This window comes from Sturnira hondurensis, unplaced genomic scaffold, assembly GCF_014824575.4.
Source record: "Sturnira hondurensis isolate 20B ecotype Veracruz unplaced genomic scaffold, ASM1482457v3 Scaffold0010128, whole genome shotgun sequence".
Lineage (NCBI taxonomy): Eukaryota > Metazoa > Chordata > Mammalia > Chiroptera > Phyllostomidae > Sturnira > Sturnira hondurensis.
The window spans coordinates 16073460-16088135 of record NW_028082759.1 but is presented as its reverse complement, the minus strand read 5'-3'; positions in this window follow the sequence as shown (position 1 = coordinate 16088135).

Below are 14676 nucleotides of genomic sequence, written 5' to 3'. Positions count from 1 at the left end.
AAGAAAGGGAAAAAATGAGTACCTTTTGGATTTGTTGACTCTAAGGGATCTACCAAGTTTGTGTGCATTTCCATGGCAACGTCGGCCAGAGGGACCCGCTGAAGTGAGAAGGCCAGAGAGGTTCCCATGACGCTCTGCAGGGCATTTTGCAATACTTTTCTGGGCCCCAAACTGAAGCTAGACCTTAATAAGTAAACCCGATATTTTAGTAAACTACAAGCTGCATATGACCCCCTTTTAACTCCAATAACTGTCTATATCATCATTAGAATACACATGAAGTGCATGATGGGTATCTCAGACTACGATGCGGGTTAATGTTGTGTCTCACGTTCCACTACCGATGATTTTTTACTCTTAAGATACTGTTCTCTCTGGGAGTTTTTTCATTGTAAAAGTGCAGATACTTTTGGATCCACACACTGAGGCACTATTACTCGTGGCAAATCTATGTTTTGCTTCGTTAATCTATTTTTTTTATTTTTTAAAGCACGAATGGAGTAGGGGCTTTGATGTGGGGGCCGAGGAGTGGGGTCCCTTGTAGCACAGAAGGGGAGGACCGGGGGGAGACACTCGTCTTTCTTTGGGATCACAAGTCATCGCCAGGGGGCCGAGCCGCGGTCTGGAGGGGAGGGGGCTTGGGTTGGGGAGGGGTTCACAGAACGTGGGAAACAGATAAAGTACAGTGTCACTGTTTTAGCTCTTTGGGCTCCACCTACAAAGTCTGGCAGAACGGCAGTGTCGGTGAACTACAGTGGAGACACTGCAAACAGACCAACTCATGCTTGGAGAACACTAATAACAGTGTTTGTTTGTTTGTTTGTTTGTTTGTTTGTTTTTAGAAACTCAGCTTGTTTCTTGAGGATTTTCCAAGGAACCTGAAGCATCTCCTTGGTTGGAAGTGAAGCCAGCCACCGAGGTCCCATAGCAATGTGCGGTTTAGAATATGAAGTTATATAAATTAAAATTTTATGATAAAGATCAACCTGTATTTGACCATATTAACCTAACTAAAAAGGCCGTCCTTTGTGAGGGCCCTATGCCAGGCTCTCAGCCCACAGAGTGGGCGAACTTTCTGACAGGACATTTCTTCGGTGAATGAATAGCATTGGTTTTCCTGCCTAATAAGCTGGTACCACGAGCATCAAATCTTCATCTCCTCTATTAAGTGAAACTATTCCCACTGCCCTCCTACCATATTCTTTCATTAGGCAAGTACCTTAGGTCAGAGTTTCTTCTACCAATTATAGGCCTCATCAATTCCCCAATCTCGGTTTTAAAAGGCTCTAATGGGAGTTTAAGTTCCCTATAACGAACCAGAAATTCCATTAGGAAAAACATCAGGGAAGAAAAAGTGGTTACAGAAGCCAAGGGAAAGCACACACGCTCATCCATTTGGTGCTACCCTGGACCAGGTCCTCTGAGAAGCAGTGATGAGACGAACATGGGCCCCACTTCCAAGGGGCTCCCTGCGAAGCATGAGGAAACAGCTGTGCAGTGCGGAGAAAACTACAAGATGGCAAAAACCCTCAGCTCCAGGAAAAGGAACCAACCACCTGGAGGACCAGGGAGGGGTTGCCAACAAGATAGCATTAGTCCATCCAGCAGTTGGCCAATGGACACTTGTTAAGGCAGGTGCCCTTTCAGACGTTAAAGACCACGCTCTAGTTGGGATGTGGAGGAACAAAAGTGCCCTGCACCAAGGAAGGGCTCGAAAGAAGATGAAATCAGGAGAGAGGGTGACTGAAGGTGCTCATGCACCAAGGTGGTCAGTCAGGGGAGGCTTCTTGGGGCGCTGGAAGAAAATCACAGCGTGAAGCTCCAAACTGAAACTTGCCATGTTTGAGGGCTAGGAGGGGCTCAATGTCCCTGAAGCAAAGTGAACGAAGGGGAGAAAGAAGAAAAGCCACAGGTTCCTCAGGGATCAGAGTCTGTGGGCCTCTGGATAATGTGGTCAGAAACGGACATTTAATTGTAAGTAGCAGCCCCCAGGGAACTGTAAGGGAGAATGGTGTGGTCCGCTGCAGGCCACGGGCATTCCGTCTGGAGCCTGCGTGAGAACTGACGGGAGAGCAGCAGTAACGGCAGGCCAGAGACTGCCAAGGAGCCCGTGGCTGTAGTTCAGGTAAGCATGACGGTGGCACTAATCCAGGGAGGACGTGGCGGTGACAGGGCTACGGATAAGAAGATGGTGACAATGACTGAGGTTTGGGGTATGTTTGGAGGGGAACTGGCAGGATGCATGAATGGATCTGAGCCGGAGTGTGCAGAAGAGGGAGCTCCATGCTCCCTCTCAGGTTCGGTCTGAGCAGCATTGGAAGCGGTGCTTTCACTGAAGGGACTACTCCTGGGGGGGTGGCGGGGAATGGAGAGTTTTCTGGTCAGGCTGGGTTTGAGATTCCACCTAGAAATCCAACTGGGGAGAAGCAGATAATGGGGAATACAAGTGAAGAGAGGAGAGGGGGAGGTTCAGGTTGGGGAGAGAAATGTGTGAGCCCTCATATAACAGACAATTCTGACCCTGTCGAAACACCCTGAGATGAATCATTCCACTTACATTCATGAGGCGTCTGCAATGTGTGCAGCACATACTTGTCTTTGTGCTGTGATAAGTAGGATGGCCATCTTTAAGGAGCTTATGACAGAGTGTGTGTGTGTGTGTGTGTCTGTGTGTGTGTGTCTGTGTGTGTCTGTGTGTGTCTGTGGTGGGTGTGAGACATAAATCAGTGAAATATGCAACAGGAGGAAATAGCTACAAAAGAGACCCAAGCAAAGTGGAGTGGGAATACAGTGAAAGATGTGATTAATTCCAACTGAACCATCTGTTTTCAGAGGCTATGCCATTTCAGGTGACTCTTAAATAATGTGCTGATACTCATAGGTGGATGAAGAGGCAAAGGGTCTAGGGTCAGGTGTGGGTAATAGCAGAGAGGAGCAAAAGCAAATNAGGTTTGGTCTGAGCAGCATTGGAAGCGGTGCTTTCACTGAAGGGACTACTCCTGGGGGGGGGGGCAGGGAATGGAGAGTTTTCTGGTCAGGCTGGGTTTGAGATTCCACCTAGAAATCCAACTGGGGAGAAGCAGATAATGCGGAATACAAGTGAAGAGAGGAGAGGGGGAGGTTCAGGTTGGGGAGAGAAATGCGTGAGCCCTCATATAACAGACAATTCTGACCCTGTCGAAACACCCTGAGATGAATCATTCCACTTACATTTATGAGGCGTCTGCAATGTGTGCAGCACATACTTGTCTTTGTGCTGTGATAAGTAGGATGGCCATCTTTAAGGAGCTTATGACAGAGTGTGTGTGTGTGTGTGTGTGTCTGTGTGTGTCTGTGTGTGTCTGTGGTGGGTGTGAGACATAAATCAGTGAAATATGCAACAGGAGGAAATAGCCACAAAAGAGACCCAAGCAAAGTGGAGTGGGAATACAGTGAAAGATGTGATTAATTCCAACTGAACCATCTGTTTTCAGAGGCTATGCCATTTCAGGTGACTCTTAAATAATGTGCTGATACTCATAGGTGGATGAAGAGGCAAAGGGTCTAGGGTCAGGTGTGGGTAATAGCAGAGAGGAGCAAAAGCAAATGCAAAACACCTTCACAGAGCAGGAAGGGATGAACAAATAAACACAACACAGTCCCCAGGAGGAAAGGAGCACAAGGCCTATGAAAAGAGACCCTATGCGTTCACAAACAATAAAAGGGAATGGCCCAAGGAGGTCAGAGAAGTGTGCGGATGAACTCTGAGAGCAAACCGATACCATGGAAGCTGATGCCTCAAAGACCTAGTCCTTTGCTCGTAGGGCCCTAATCCAGGGGCTGGGCCCTCTTAGCAATGGATGCTGGAGAGAAAACTGAGGGCCTCTTCCCAGACCAGACACAAGAAAGAGGTGAACCAGACACACTAGGCTATTAGGCCTGCAAATTCTCAGTAAGAAACAGATCTGTGCTACCTCTTGCTCTTTGTCATGCACCATAACATTAACTTGACAATAATTAATATCAGCAAAGAAACCAAAACAATAGCGTGGTTTGACGGTAGACATCAAATCCGAAGGTCAGGGCCTCCTACTAAGAGATTACCTTATTTGCATTTACTATTGCATGCAAACCATCACAGAGGAACACAGAGCCTACAAACGACAGGCTATCACTTAGTACGTATACATCTGTACTTCAAGGTGGCAGAGCTCTCTAACGGACTACATGTTGTTTACTATTAAAAATCCCATCAGCTACACACACGTATGCCCACAAACATACACTGTTACTCTCACTATATTAGATATGCTGAAATATGTCTTCATCTCAGATCTACTGACTAAACTATTTTTTTACAGGAAGAGCTAAAATTTGCCTGAGCTCTGATGTACATACACTTGCTGGCCAGCAGACAGGACAGAAGATACCTCCATTTCATATTCGTTTCCGAATTCCTGAGGTCCCATCACTCTCAGAGCATCACAGAGCAGAGATGTGTGAAGAGGAAACACACGGGCAAGCAAATATTCTTTTGCCAGGGGTAGCAAATGGGAGGGCAGGGATCCAAATGCCTGTTTGTGCTGCTTCCCCAGAAACCGAAATTGACCTGGGTTTCCAGAGAGTGAGAGACATCTGGTCCTACAGGATAACAGTGGTGGATGCCTGCCCTGCAGAAGAAGTTAATCGTCCCCGCTGGAGGTGGCCTCATGCATCGTGATACCAGACAGTATTTAAAACTGAGCTGATAATAGCTAGAAGAAAACCTCTGTGGGTTTTGGTTCATGTCTTCATTTTGGGCTTTTTTGTAACTTTTTAGTGTTTTGTGTTCTCTTTTTTTACGAAGAAAGAAGAGTACGTGTGCACACGTACAATCTCAGGGGCTTTTCTTCAACCCATTCCTCACCGTGCTCAACGATTACTTCCCCCTTCCTATCTGGAGTGTGTCATCCCAAGATGATCTGAGAGAAACTCGCCATCTGGACACCATAAGAAAATGACTAGCTTCTGAGGCCTGCCTGCAGCCACCTGGACCAACGCGATGGCAGTGGAGCTGGGTGCGACCCCTGTGATCACTGCATGCAAGATGAAGATGCCTTCAGGCTCATCCTCACCCAACTGCTCTTCACGGTGACATTCTCTTAGCCTGTACTTGAAGATCAGTGACAAGTGCTCTTATCCCTCCAAAGGCAGATTAGTCATATTTGGAGACCTTGAATAATCATAAAATTCTTCTTTTAATCTGGGTTAAAATCTGCTGCAACGTAACTTGGTCAGTTTGTTCTTGCTTGACCACTGGGCACCACACTGAGCAAGGTACCTTTGAACTACTTGAGGGCAGGGATTATAAGTGCTCCAGTTACAACCTCTTCAAAAGCATTTACTCAATGATAAGTCCCTCGTAACTACCATATTTTGCCGTGTGTAATGCACACTTTTTGCCCAAGTTTTTTAGGGAAAAGTAAGGACATGCCTTATACATGGGTACAATGATTGCATACTATGGGCATAACAATCCTGTGTATAACGTGCGCAGAAACAATGGTGTGCCTTATACACAGCAAAATACAGTCCCCTCTATTTTTTAATTAACCATTTCATCTATAACTTGGTTGCCAGTCACTTATAACTTTTGCCTTCTGCACTTTCTGTTTGTCTTTTTTTAAATAAACCCTTTATCTTATGTATTTGAAATAAACCCTACATCTTATGTATTTGAGACTTGCATACATAATGGCTTCTCGCCATTAGAAATAAGGTTAACTATAGGGTTTTTGCAGGTGTTCTTTATCAGGTTGAGCAAGTCTTCCTATTCATAGTTTGGTTACCGTTTTTCTCATCAATGAGTAGCAAATTTTGCCAAATGCTTTTCCTGCATCAGTTGATATGGGCCTATAACTTTTCATCTTCAGCCCGTTGATGTGGTAGCTCCTGGTCCTCTAAACCGATAGTACCTCTCATCCCTCCACATAGCATATGATGTTAATATTACCGGGTTTGTTTCCACTAATATAAATAAAACATGTGTTAACTTTCTAATTGGATTAGAAATTTTTGTTTGATATCAGCATAAGCCCCACACTTATTCCCCCTCATGAATTATTCTTAATTTAGAGATCTTCCACTATATTCCCAGAGTTGAGCTTTTATTCCTCACTATGTTACATTTAGTATTAAATTTTACTGTATATTCATTCAACAAATATTTACTGAGTGCATTTTATGTGCCACTCAGTTCTAGGGTGCTGGGAATTAAGCAAAATGGGCAATGGCCTTGCTGTGGCGGGACATGCATTCTGGTGGAGGAGGCAAAGCATAAATAAATCGATCCCAATGTACAACGGATGCTAACAAGTACCATGGAAAAACAGAGCAAGGTCTGGCAATAGATAGGGTAAGAGAGGTCACTGAGCATGGTCGAGGAGGACTCTCCCATTTAATATGGTACTTGAAGGATGAGAATTCAGTGTATTGAGATTTTTTTCCTTTGAAAGCTGCCATCCAGCACGTCTTCTCATTCATTCAGAGCTCTGCATTATTAAAAACAATTAATAGGGCAAGACCAAGAACAGACCTTATTTGCTTAGAACTGTGTTGATTCATCTAAGAGGGAACTACATTTCCCAGAATTTCTTTCTCTGATGGCTCTGAGCTAAGATTGGTCACAAGAGAAATTGAGGCAAGACTGAAAAGCAACAAGAAACAGCAGCCATGTTTATACTTCAAAGGTTGCCAGTGGGCCACAGGCTTCCGAGCAACTACAAACAGATCAGTTGTGACTCTGCAGCTGTCCTCGCTGGCGCATAGCACCTGGAAGAGCCACACTCCTTCAGCTTCTCCAGCTCCCACATCAGGTGCAGCTCTGGGCCTCGGCTTCTCCTGCCAGATATCTGCATCATTAGAACCGGACACTTGGAGGCTGAAGCAGGATCCAGACCATCCTTGTTGCAGTTTGTCCCTGCAATCCCCCTTCACATCCACCTCTCCTTCCTGGTGTTCTGCTGTGCTGACTTCAGCCCCAGCAAAAGCAGCAGCCATACATAAACACTTTAAACCAGCTTCCGCAATTACACAATCAGTCCCCTATTTCATGTTACTGCCGGGGCTCTGCTTTACAACTGAATCCTGATTGATGTAGGGACCCACCATGAACACCTTTCCTCTTACTACTTGTGATTCGGCTTGAAGGAGAGCATCATCGGACCAACCATGAGTTCATTTGGCTCTTATTGGTCACATTTCTGCATTTGGCCCGCAAGAAGGTCATTTGAAGATGTGTAAATACCTAAAATCAAAACCATCATGCGTACAGTTTTACCTGGGCCTCTCTGTCTTAGAAACACATTATAAGGAAAAAAAACAAAGTTAATTTGGCATGAATTCTGGTGATTATCATTTTCTTTCTAAAAGGTGACAAGTTACCTGTTTAGCAACTCCTTCCAGAATCTTGTAGGAAATTGCTGTCAGACTCACTACCTGGTAGTTTTCAGAATTTATCTTTTTGTTTCTTTGGAAAGGCAGGCACCTCTCCAGTTCCCTGTGATTCTTCACAGGTTACTGTCAGAGCTTCTCTGATCACAGCTACAAATTGTTTTCTGTGCCCCAAGGATATAATTTGTCTGACCCTGGAGACTTGTATTAATTTAAAGCAGTTTGACGTGCTCTTGCTATTTCTTGTCAAGATTCTTTTTTTTTAAAAGAATTTATTTACTTATCTTTAGAGGGGAAGGGAAGGAGAGAAGGAGAGAAATATCAATGTGTGATTGCCTCTCCTGAGTCCTCTGCTGGGAACTGGCCTGCAACCCAGGAATGTGTCCTGACTGGGAATCGAAATGTGATTGTGTGGTTCGAAGGCCCGAGCTCAATCCACTGAGCTACACCAGCCAGGGCTCTTGTCAAGATTCTTACCAGCTGTGGGCTAAGGTCTAGTGGACTTTCTCTGGCCAAAATAAATAAATAAATAAGTTTGGAATAGGCCCTAGAGAAGCAACACCGCTTGGTGTGTGGTATACTGTGGTGCTTCTCAAACACTAATGGGCTTATAAATTACCCAGGATCTCGCTAAAATGCAGGATTTGCTTCAGAAGGTGTAGATGGGGCATGAGATTCTGCATTTTAACAAGCTCCCTCAGGTGGCGCTGCTCTTGGCCCCTCAACCATTTGTTGAATAGTAAGAATACAGTGAGAAGCAAAGGCAGTTTTCCTGGGAAGCTAATGAAGCTTGAGAACCATCATTTGGTCCTTGAAGTTGCCAGGAGCTACAGAATATTCCAGGTGAATGAGAGGCAATGAGGCTGCAATTAGAAAGCATTTCTATAGATAAGCATTTGTGGCAAACTACATAGAGACCTCAGGAAAAAAGAGAGCTGGGTCTCTGAGGTTTGAGTAATTTGTTGTAACTTCTCCCATTCTAAATATTCCACGTGCATCTAATCTTATAAATTATTATTTTGTATTGTCGTATTCAAACTGGGCCCCCCCCTAAAACACATACATTTCATAGCCAGTAGACCCGAATATATCCCAGGGAAGAGAAGGAAGTTCAGAGCCACACAAACTCAGATCTGCCAGTTACTAGTGAACTGGGGCAAACAGATTCTGGCCTGGGTTTGACGACGATCATGAATAATGACTGGAACTCAGTCCAAAGCTACTTTTAATCTGACTTATTCCAAAAATACCAAATAGCAATGTAAAAAAATTGCTAGAAGTATAGACAAGAATGAGTATCTACTTTGCTTTCCTTACACCTGGTAGATATACATCTAAAGCTTGGTGGCCTAGAAATCTGAGAAAGAGGCCCCCCTAAGCAGTGTTCTACAACAGTGGACGTTTATATTTGGTGGGCAGACCCTATAATGACCCCAAATATTCCTCACCTCCTAGTGGTAAGAGCTTTGTGTAAATTGCTCCACTTGTAACTTGCTTCTAGTCAATAGAATGTGGCAAAGGTAACAGAATGCACTCCCAGGACTATAGTGATTACAGATAAGCTCCACCTACTGGCTTTGAAGAAGAAGTCACATGTCAAGGAACTGCAGGGACCTCTTGGAGACCAAGTCTAGTACAGTCTTTAGGGCCTCAGTTCTACAATCCCAAGGAACTGAATTCTGCCAACAACTACATGAGCTCAGAAGAGAACCCTGAGGTCCAGATACAGGCCTGCCAGCTCCTTGGTAACAATGAGCAGAGGACCCAACCCAAGCCATGCCCCGGTTTCTGACCCACAGAAACTATATTATAATAATGTGTGTTGACTTAATCCACTAAGTCATTAGTAATTTGTTACACAGCAACAGAAACCTGATATAAAGCATCAGGCTACATTGGCACCCGAAACGAGGTAACAATACTCCTTTGGAGGGAGGCATGTCCCCCAGGCCTAATATCCTGATTCCAGAACACAAAGTCCCTACGATCCAAGCCCCTGGAGCTACCTCCCTCTCCTCTTAGTCTGTCTTTCTGGGCCTAGGAGTCTCCGTGTATGTCTTTAGGGACCTCCATGGGAGACACTGGCATAGCCTATGAGAGAGACTGGCCAAGTAATTCTTAAGATCTAGTGCAAAATGAAAAGGTGAGGCCCACTTCAAACTGTTCAAAGAGTTAAGGATGGTGATCGCAGAGCATTAAACCAAGCACTGGGCGCATCTAAAAACAGGATTCTGTTCCTAGCTCGGTCTTCCCACTACATTAGACATGCCTCGAGCAAATTGTTTAAAGTGAGCCTCACTGTGCTCATCTGCAGAAAATGGCGTGCAGTCATGGCAGCACATAACAGCGTGAAATGTGTGTGTGTGAAGTGTGTGTATGTGTAGATTCTGGTCTAGTTTAGGGACTCCATGAATTCTCGCTGTTTTTAACCTTCCTTTGGGTCTGCTTATAATTGAACCATCAGCCTCAAACACATACACATCCTTCTTATTGTTTTTTTCTCCAAACACAGAGAATAGTTGTCCAAAGACACACTGCTCACAGGTAAAACCAACAGGTGATGATTTCTTTGGGGACTCGTTACTTGTTTTCAGATCCTTCTTCCTGCTTTATTATTTTTAAAAATTGGCATGATACATAAGGACTTAGAGCACAGATGTGGAAATGTGAACATTTAAAAAAATAGATCTTTGTCATCTCACTACCCTTCTCTGATAACCCAGTATTTAGAGAGCTCGCTCCCATCTAGTATTCCCCAGCAATATGGTGCCCTCTGCCCCGTGTTAGAGATGTCACAATGGAGATTCTCAGCTGGGTTAAGCGTTAGGGTAGAAGGAGGAGCTATAAGAATTCAAACAGGCCCTGGCTGGGTGTAGCTCAGTGCATTGAGCACAGGCCTGCGAACCACACGATCGAGGTTCGATTCCCAGTCAGGGCACATGCCTGGGTTGCAGGCCAGTTTCCAGCGGGGGACACATGAGAGGCAACCATACATTGATGTTTCTCTCCCTCTCTCCTTCCCTTCCCCTCTGAAGATAAATGAATAAAATCTTTAAAAAAAAAAGAATTCAAACAGGTAAATAGACTGAAAAAGACTCTGGTGATTCTGACAAGGCAAGTATAAAACTCATCACCATCACTTGGTTCAAAATCTCATTGTAGAAAAAAATTTCCACACAGTTTGCCTTCTAGGGATAGACAGGGTTATGTTTTTTTTCTGTATCATTTTTCATGAATCTGCAGCTTTTCACAAATTGCAATTCCCTGACCTCTCCATCATGTAAATTTTTCTCCAGGCAACATATGACTTTAATATTGAATGAGAGATCTTTTCATACACACAAAAAGATGATGGAAGGTCTGAATTCAGGGCATTCAAACTTGCTCACCCCCATGAGTATGAGAACTAGTGCAGCTCCGGAGAAGTAAGCTGAATTACCAACTTATTTTAGGTTATGTGAACAGGAAAGGTAACTTCCTATATGCACAAGCAGAGTTACTATGCCCTATTCCTAGGTGACCACTGCAATAGCCCATCCCTACTCAGTAACTAACAGGATCACAGCCGACTGTCCCTGGCATCTTAAGATGAAATTCAGAATTTTTTCCCAGAAACAATTTTGTTAATGCCAGTTATCAAAACTGACATTATTGAAATTGTGACAGATTTATTATAATGTATTCAAGGGTATTTGGTGGGCTAACCAAGCACTACACATTGGAAAGTGTTTAACTTCTGAAGTTCCCAAGCAAGTCATTTACAAACAAACTTTTGGAATACGAACTCCACCTCATTTGGGATTTATGTGAATCTATAACATTTAAAACCATCAACAATACAGACCAAAGAAGGCTGCAAAAAAAAAAAGAAAATGATGCCTTAGCGATATGTTTACTATCATAGCAGGAACCTTTTCTTTCTATGCTGATTCATCTGGGATTCCCAGCAATTCTATTATCATCATCATATTATACCAATACTCACACCGACGTCTATTTCGGTGTGTCATCCCTCCCTCTTTCCCTATGTTCCGTGTTCACGGAACAAAAAGTGGTGGCTGAAACCATGAGAGACTGCGCCACGTTCCATCTAAGAAAGAGATCAGGAGGCTATAGTTGGCTTTTAAAGAATCGAAGTACCCTGGCTGGTGTAGCTCAGTGGATTGAGTGCGGGCCTGCAAACCACACTATCGTGGTTCAATTCCCAGTCAGGGCACATGCCTGGGTTGCAGGCTAGTTCCCAGCAGGGGACACACAAGAAGCAACCATACATTGATATTTCTCTCCTTCTCTCCTTCCCTTCCTCTCTAAAGATAAATAAATAAAACCTAAAAAAAGAATCGAAGTAGACTTTGACTATAGTAAGCTAAAAATGAACAAATAAAGGAAAAGAAGGAAAGAAGGGTCCCGGCCAGGTGGCTCAGTTGGGCGGAGCAAAGCCCACACACCAAAAGGCTGTGGGTTCAGTCCCTGGTCAGGGAACATAACCTGGTTGGGGTGCGTATGGCAACGAATTGATGTGTTTCTCTCTCTTCTTCCCCACTCTCTAAAATTAATAAACATACCCTCGGATGAGGATAATTTTAAAAAAACTTTAGAGAAGGAAAGCAGAAAGTATAAAAAGAAAGTTAGAACACCATTAAAACTATATGATGTCTTGGGTCCCGGGGCAGACAGTGCCAATGGGGGCAAAGCAGAAGAGCTGGGCCCTGGGGGCGCAGAGCCAGGCGCGCAGCCGGCAGCAGGAGCCCACAGCTCACGGCGCTCCTCAGAGGAGCTCATGTTTATTAAATAAGACTCCCCAGCTTTCTAGTCACAGCACAGGAAGGAAGAAGAGGACAACTTCTGGCACCTCAGTGACAAGTAAGTTCAGGTTCAATTTACAGAGAAGTACATCTTTTCTTTAAGCGCACATTATTTTCACAGTTTATTCATGTCAATTCCACAGAGCTAAGTGTCTGCGTCTTCTCATAGGACAAAATCCAGTACGGTTTCTCATCCTTGACCCTCGACAAAATTCCAGAAGAGCGATGACCACAGTTCCAAGGAGGCTGAGTATCAGAGGGAACTGAGAGACGGAGGTGGATCAGATACATTTTCAGGGTAGAATCAACAGGACATACACCAATCACAAAACAGTGATGGAAACAGGGCCGAAACGCAAAGTTACATTTGACTCTATACATGCTGAGGGCACATACATTGAGCACTGAGGAATCAAGGCATTAATAAACTCGAAAAACAATTTTCGCCTTAAACCAAAATTCAATTCTGTCTAGACTGAACCTGATCCTAATGTACTTCTCATAAAGGTGTCAGAAGCCGGACCATGGTTTCTTTTTCGGTTGTGAATATAAAATTAATGAGACTGGAGAGGGTGCCTATGAGCTCATTTATCTAAAGACCTTAGAGGATTCAGAGAAATCAATCTCATAATTCTCACTGAATTTGTGAGCTAAAAAGTGCTTTTAAAAATGCACAGTATCATTGCTGTGATTCTTAGGTGCATGTGAGACAGTCTTAAAGCTTGGCAGATTTTCTTTTGTATTGAATTTATTGGGGTGACACTGGTTAACAAAACTATACAGGTTTCAGGTGCTCAATTCTACAACCCATCATCTGTACACTGTACTGTGCATTCATCACCCAAGTCAAGTCTCCATCCATCACCATTTATGCCCCCTATATCTTCCTCCCCTCCTCTACCTCCCTCCCCCAGGGGCAGGTTTTCGACAGGACTGTGGTGGGACTGGGAATTGGTGTAAAAGGGGTTGTTAGGGAAGCAGGGGGTGTTGAGGCTGTGTTTTCAGAGATTATCCTACAGGGATAAATTAGGGGATTTAGGTCAGAACTTCTGCTTCCAATCAGAGAAAAAGGACCTGCACTCCGCCTGTCCGTCAAGAGTTCCCCGCTGCCAATGAGTCACCCTCCTGCTGTTGATGTTACTCCCACAGGTAGGCTGGGCTCCTCGCCAGTGGTTGCCCAGCTGTGAACAGACCCTCGCTCTGCATAGCTAATGATCGGGAGGCCACAGCTTTCAGTCATCATGTGAAGAAATCTCTGTACAGCCAGGGTCTGTACAACTCCATTCAACATGGAGTGAGTCATCTTCCAAGAAAGTGATTTTCATGAAAATCACTTTTCTGGTGTTTCACCAGAAACACCCAGGATAAGAGGCAAATAGGTACTAGATGGCTGTGGTTAGATTAGATCACATTTCCCGTGTATGAGTTAATTAAATTTGAGACATATAAAGCAAATCAAAGATGAAAAATCAGATTGGATGGAAGACTTTGCAAGAGAGCAAAGAATCCATAGGTTCAGTGAGAATGAATCTTTATAAATTAGGATGTAAGTCTTCATTTAAGGTGGGTACCATTGGCACTACAACTTTAAACATAACAAATGTAACAATAAAACAAAAGAAAACATAATGAAAACAAACTTCCCATGAGAAAATAAGCATTCACAATAAGAATTTAATATTGTACTTTATCGAATTACTAAAGGAAGACCGTACTTGACTTGCAAGTCAGTTTCAGCTGGAATGACATATTTCTCCTTTTTGTCTTGCTAACCACTTCTAAAGCAATGGCATTTTCAATGAAATTGGATATCTTCCATATTAGCAATATTTATGTCAGAGGAAGGACTGAAGCACCATGGAGAGACCATTTTTACTGACCTGGCTTCCTCTCCCCTGTTCTCAGCTTTTCATTTCCAGTTTCATTTTTTTATGCCTCGCTTATGGAAGTTTAATTTTTAGACACCATATTTTGCTACACTGGCATTATGATAAACAAAAATTTAGAATCCTTTGTATACTCTGAAAAACATTAAAGTGATAGAAAATAAGCATTATTAGCAAGACTAGAAACTGTAGCAAGTTACTGGCTTTCTCCCAGCCTCCCTACGACTTTCTCACTAAGGCGGGCTCGGCACCCGAAGGCGCTAGGGTCTGGTTGGTAAGCAGTCAATGCGGAGTGCGGAGAGAGGAAGGGCATGGTGGACAGCTGGTCAAGGAGCATCACTGGTCTATGAAGAACAAGAGATAAATTATTTCCTAAAAAAATAAGAATCTAAGGCAAGAAAAATGCCAGAAATTTTGGGTTTAGCTCCTGTATCTAAAGAGCCTACAAGTCGTGGCACACAGGCTTAGAGCAAGGAAAAGGCTTTAAAAACTAGAGATCAACAACTATTCTTAGGCTGATCAGAGAAATGAGGTTTCAGGGCAAATCACTGCCCCAGGATCTATAAATACAGAAA